Source organism: Theobroma cacao, chromosome 5 (genome assembly GCF_000208745.1).
Source record: "Theobroma cacao cultivar B97-61/B2 chromosome 5, Criollo_cocoa_genome_V2, whole genome shotgun sequence".
In the NCBI taxonomy this organism is placed as follows: domain Eukaryota; kingdom Viridiplantae; phylum Streptophyta; class Magnoliopsida; order Malvales; family Malvaceae; genus Theobroma; species Theobroma cacao.
Genome location: NC_030854.1, coordinates 38827403 through 38834344, shown reverse-complemented (window position 1 = coordinate 38834344; position 6942 = coordinate 38827403).

Here is a 6942-nt window from a genome sequence, read left to right as displayed (position 1 = left end):
CACCAAGGTAACATAATTGTTAGTTTGGGTTACTTATATTTTACTTTCATAGATAATAATTATTGTTTAATCTATGCCTGGTGTTTTAATTTTGAACCTAATGCATTATGATTAAAATTTTGGCAACAAACAAACATACAAAAAACCTTATCAAAAGTGACAAATCCTTCCATTCTTGGCTTGGGCAATGAGATTTTCTTCCTCTTATATCAAACATTACCAAATGGTTTTTAATGATTTCTATTTAAGGAGAAGCTAATGGCAGCATTGAATCAAAATCTAGTCATAGATTACTGCATTCTAGACCTTATAACTAAAGTTCTCTCTCCCTTTTTCCCCTATCTTAGGTTGGATTTATTAACTTTTATTTTGAAAGATAATATGGAATTTCATTAATAACTTGCCTTACTAAAGGTGCCATGCAAGGAAAGAGCAGAAGCAAGACAGAATATACAACCTCAAAATCAACCTCAAGTTGTATTGGAATCAAAGGACAACTGACAAGAACAAACCTATAGAGATCATCAACCCAGCAGATTGACCTTAAACAAAAACACAGGTTATAGCAGAAGCATAGCTTGTCAAAACAGCCAATAAGAACCATACAACAACAAAAGAGTGAAGAAAAGAGTGTGAAGCAGCAAATCTCAAAAGAAAGTTTCAAAGATTCAATCAAATCATTTTCACACAACCCCCTCCTTTGCTGATACATCAGCAATACCATTGGTCTTTGTACTTGACACCATATAGCCAGGCATAGTTCCCCAATGCCATCTCCTTCCACCTTACAACTCTCACCAATCCTACACACTTCTCTGTGGAACTTCTCTTCTCTCTCTTGCGACTTGTTTTTGGTTAGTAAACATTCAACCTCTAACTCCACTAATTCATAATTTATGTCATAAAAACAATGCGTTGATATATAGCTGATGTTTTTATGGGGGTATGGGATTGCCATCTGCAGAATTATTTCTTGTCCGTATATGCTGATTGCAAGCAAGTAGGTAGTGGGAATTGTAATGTATCAGTGTTGCTTGTGTGATGTTCTTACTGTTAGACCCTTCATGGGTTCTGGTCTCTTCACCATCATGTTGTTTTATTTGTTCCTTTTTTTTGAAAGGTATATTTCGTTAGAAGAAGGAGACAAGCTCCCTAATCAATATAAAAGGGTTTGAGGTTCTTATGTTGAGGTAACATACAAACCTCAAACCTCAGGTCACAAGCACTTAAGACCAGAACCCTTCCTTAAATGTATACACGTCAGTCCCAGGACTAAAACCTACAAACTTCTCTGTACAGATATCCCCCTAATATCCACATCTCATCGACAGCACATGGAATCAAACAAAGCAAGTATTCTTGTTTTATCAGTTGGCTTTGCCAAGTTTATGTATCAGACTTTGGTGAATACTTAATTATAAAATCATGAATTCTGACTGAGCAAAACAATAAAAATTGCAAGGAGGCTTTGTAGTTACCTGATATCTTTGATCAAATTGACATTTCATTGTTCGTTGCAGATCAACCACAAGCACGAGAATGTCATACCGTTATCAACCTAAAAACACACAACAGCCAGGGACTTTCCCAATTTCTTCCCTTGAAATTGGATCATGGAAGGTAAATTCGATAATTAAATCTGCAGTTGGTGAAAAAAAATGCTTTTCATTAATGCGTGAAACATGTGCAGAAACAAGCCGGCGGCTCAGTGATCCTGACTGCTGGCATCCAATTTGGTTGGCAGAACATAGTGTGGGAAATCATAGAGCTAGGCCAAAAACGCATCTCTTTCAAGTGGACAGATATAGAAAAACTGAAGGTTTTCAATGAGGGAGGACTATCAGGCCTAGCAATCAAAGTAAGAAACACAATCTAGAGCTTCAAACTTTATCTCTTTGCTGGAAATTTTGTTATAATGTGTAAGTTAATGATGTTTTGCAGCTAAATTGTCGTCCGAAATTCTCTTGTTGTCATGGGAATTTTCCGAATACAAGAAAATCTATGTGGATAACGACAGAAGACTTCACAGACGGTGAAGCTGAACGTCAATGGTATACTATTTGTTTAATTTTTTTTTTCTGCTTATGTTTTTGCATTTAATGTATGTGTCTTATTGATGGATTAACCATAATTATCAGGCACATTGTGAAATGTTCTCCAATGGCTATAGAAAAATATGTTCAAAGACTTCTACAAGCTGACTCACGATTGTTGGGGTTAAGCATAGAAGGTTCAGCTGCTACTGGATTTAACCAAAATGAGAATCAAAATCTAGAGGAACGAGTCTGTTATAACGTGGATGCTTCTCCTTCTCACACCACAACCAATTCTCTTCGACAACAAATTCAGAGTTCAGGTTTAGGCATTACCTTAATATTATTATGTTAATTTCCTTTCGCATGTTCTTTCTGTTATAAACTAATTACATATAATATTCTGTTCAGGTTTGACATCGCCTTCTGAAGTAAATGGGTCCGAAAATAAATCTTTTGACCCAGTTGATATATATAAAGTAGATTTTGATTATGATTTAGGTTTTACTTTAAATGACTTGCTTTGAATTTTTTAAGTAGTGATTTCTTGAGGTTTTTTTTTTTTTTAAGTAACCTCTAAAATATCATTGTCTCATATGTAATATCTGTAAATATTTTCTATTGAAATATCTTACTTAGTTCAATCGATAAAATGTTTTCCTGTTTCTATTATAGTATATGATCGACTAAGGAAGAAGAATAATTGTTTCTAATTACTTTGTATTATACAAATTAAGAGGGTATAAGCCAAGAGGCTCTAGCTAGAATCTCATATCATGGTGAGTGCTACCTCATAGAAATTTATATTATAGTAATAAGAGGAGAATCTCTAGAGGGGAGAAATTTAGCTCATCTCATTTATTAATATGAATAAAATTTATTAACTTATCAAAACAAAAACAAATGTTATCCCATTGACGTTTAACTTCTCTATTTACAAAAATTTTTATCATTGTCCATGTAATTTTTCTTGATTTTGGATTAATTCCATTATAACAAGTGAATTTCAAACAATCATATAGTACAAACTATCACTAAGTTACGATTTACAACAAAAAGAAATTTGGCATTCTAAAATATATTCTAACCTTGATATATAGCTATCCCCAGTAGTCCTCCCTCTCCTCTACGATTTCCTTCACTAGGTTCTACTTGGCTAACCTAGTATAAGATATAAATTTGATGCAAGATATAAGCATACAAAGCCTCCTTGTGATTTTTTTTTTCATCATTTACATTTAATTCAATATGTGAGTATAAAAAGAATGAATATAAAATGAAAAAAACGTACCAAATTAATAAGAGTTTTTCCTATAATTGAATTTACAATTAGAAATGCCTCCAAATCCTTTGAGAGTTAATCTGAATCTGCAAATAGAAGTCTCCTTGCAATTATTTTTCTTTCTTCACTTAGATTTAATTCAATATATGAATATATAAATGAAAACAATATAAAGAAAATGTATATAAAATGACTGACAAATCAGATTAACAAGAGTTTCTTCGATAGTCAAATCTGCAATTAGAAACACCTCCAAATCTTCTAAGAGTTCATCTGAATCTAAAAAAAGAAGCTCGTAACAATTAGCGGCAAATTAGTGTAGGAACAACTTATGTTTATATCCCATTAATGTTGCTAAATCTTAATAAGTAATTATCACAACATAAGACATTGTTTAAAGAATGTATTTATTAAACATAAATACATTCACTTTTATTATTGTAACAAATAATAATAACCTTGATGATGAATTATATTCACCTTTCCAAGGCACTATTTTCATGTCAACAACAAAATGCCCAGGCTTAGATAGAAAGCAAGTGCAAACTTATCTATGCAAGGTTCAAACTAGTTTCCAATCCATTGTCGGCTGAACGCAATGAACATGTCTTTTTTTCGTCTTTTTGGTTGCACCAAGTTCTATCAGGGTTTACAAAGAAACTCTCATACAACTTTACATTCTTTATTGCATGCCAAAGGCTAAGCCCATGCTTGGACAATATGGAGGTTCTTTTCACTGCTTTGAAAGGCAAAAAGGAGGCAGTAACAATGAAGAGACGTTTTGGCAACTCCATGAATTGTCTCTTTTCATCATTATTGTCTCCAAACCTCCATATTGTCCAAGCGTTGGCTTAACCTTGGATGTGCAACAAGGAACGTAGAGTTGGACCAGAGTTTCTTTATTAACCTTGAAAGAACCTAGTGCAAACAAAGAGATGAAAAGAAGGCTTTTTCATTGATTTCGACCAACAATGAATTGGAAACTACTTCGAACCCTACATAGATAAGTTTGCACTCACTTTCTATCCAAGCTTGGGCATTTTGTTGCTGACATGAACATGAAAATATTGCATTGGAAAGGTAAGTATAATTCATCATCAAGGTTATTAATTATTATTTGTTACAAAAATAAAAGTGAATGCCCTTAAGTTTAATAAGCACATTCTTTAAATAGTGTCTTTTGTTGTTAATAAGTATTGCCATTCTCTTGCTGATGAACTTTCTTCGTTATCAAGCACATAATTATAAGGCATTTTCAAGCCTGTTGGAGGAAGGCCATCAACTTGATTGACATACAATATAGTATAAAATATAAATTCGATACAAGATATAAGACAAATACAAAACCTCCTTGCAAGTCTTTTTCTTTCTTCACTTAGATTTAACTCAATATTAGAATATAAAGAGGATGAATATAAAATGAAAAACATACCGAATCAACAAGTTATTCTTTGATATAGTAGAATATGCAATTAGAAACGCCTCCAAATCCTTTAAGAATTCATATGAAAATGCAAATAGAAGCTTCTTTGCAATTATTTTTCTTTCTTCACTTAGATTTAATTCAATATATGAATATAAAAAAAAATATAAAGAGAATGAATATAAAATGAAAAACATACCAGATTAACGAGATTTTCTTCGATAGTTGAATATGCAATTAGAAAAGCCTCCAAATCCTCTAAAAGTTAACTTGAATATGCAGATGGAAGCCTTCTTACAATTATTTTTCTTTCTTCACTTAGATTTAATTCAATATATGAATATAAAAATAAAAAGAATAAAAAAGAGAATGAATATAAAATGAAAAACACACTGAATTAATGAGATTTTCTTCGATAGAATTTGCAATTAAAAACACCTTAAATCCTCTAAGACTTAATTTGAATTTGTAAATAGAAGCTTCCTTGCAATTATTTCTCTTTCTTCTCTTAGATTAAATTCAATATATGAATATAAAAATAAATAGAATATAAAGAGAATGAATATAAAATGAAAAACATACCAGACTAAAAAGACTTTTTTCGATTTAGTTGAATCGGCAATTAGAAACACTTCCAGATCCTCGATCTGAATTTGCAAATACAACAAATGGTGTATTTTTTTTTAGAAATAATGAATAAGGTATACTAAGGTCTAGAAGGAGTCTGTTGACTTCTTTGTTTCTCTTTTCGAGCTTATGTTGGTTTTGATTTAGTGGTGTGATTTAGCTTCTCCCATCCGATATATGTAGCAATATTCTTAAATGGAAATACATAAAGATGTGGTAATATCTGATAAAGAAGGAAGGAAAACTCATTGTCGAAATCCTGCGTTGGAATGCCAAGAGCAAATAAGGAAAACATTGCCATGGTTGATAAGGTTTTGATGCGTTTTTGCTTCCTTCCAAGTATGAGGAGGCAAAGCATGAGTTTCTTCCCTCCAAGTCATAATGTCACGAGCCCAATTTTCAACCTAAAAGACACGCTTATTATGTAAAGAAAAATCCTTAATTACTTATAAACCTAAAACTCATCTCGTCTCAACTCGTTGCAGTAGTTCTTCACCTATAAAGGAAAAGGATCCGCATTTATCCAAGTTTATCTTAACTTTAATATGTCTCATAAGGGTCCCACGTAAGTGAAAAGTTGAGTATGCTCTGATACCACTTCTTGACAGACTTTCATTTAAAAAAAAAATGCTTATTAGGTAAAAGAAAGTCCTTATAAAATCAAAACACATCCTATCTCTTACTGATATGAAATTCGTGACCCTAGGTCCTAATGAAATATTTACCAACAAACATAAGAGATATCTTTCCCTCGACATTATGAAATTGAGACAAAGCCTTCCTTTTTTTGGCTCTAATGCTTTAACACAAGGTTTTGGAAAGGAGATTTTCTTCCCCTTTTATCATATATATATCATCGCCTCATTTGTAACGCTTGTAAATATTTGTTTTGTAATATATTAACTAGTTTAATTGTTAAGTCTTTTATATTATAGATTAAAGATTTTAAATTTAATATTATTAAATTCTATTACAAAAGATGATCGAATAAGGAAAAAATGGAGAGTTGTTTTTAATTAATTTCCAAATATAATCCATGTCATTGGAAAAGAAAAATCAAAACCAAATTAAGTGTGTTTTTGTTCCTTGTATGCATGACAGTAGAATTGCATATATAAGCTTCCTTCATAATCAAAAAATGAAAAAAATCAAAAGAAAAATTATATATGCCAAGAGGCATGAGCTAGAATTCCAAATCATGGTAAGTGATACAAATGAGTCAATCTTACTACACTCTACTCAATAATTTCTTTTTTAAAAAAAGTCATGCTTTCTAATTGCAAATTCAGATTAACAACTCTTAGAGGATCTAGAGACGTTTCTAATTGCATATTCAAACATCAAAAAGATTTCGATAAACGGGTTTGTTTTTCATTTTATATTCATCCTCTTTATTTTTATTTTAGAATTTTTCTAATGAAGAATTTTTATCTTAATATATAAAGATTAATTAAGTACTAGACATCATATATTGAATCAAATCTAGGTTAAAGAAAGATAAATAATTGCAAAGGCTTCGTATTTGTCTTATATCTTGTATCAAATTTATATCTTATAATTTGTTGTAGGTCAACCAA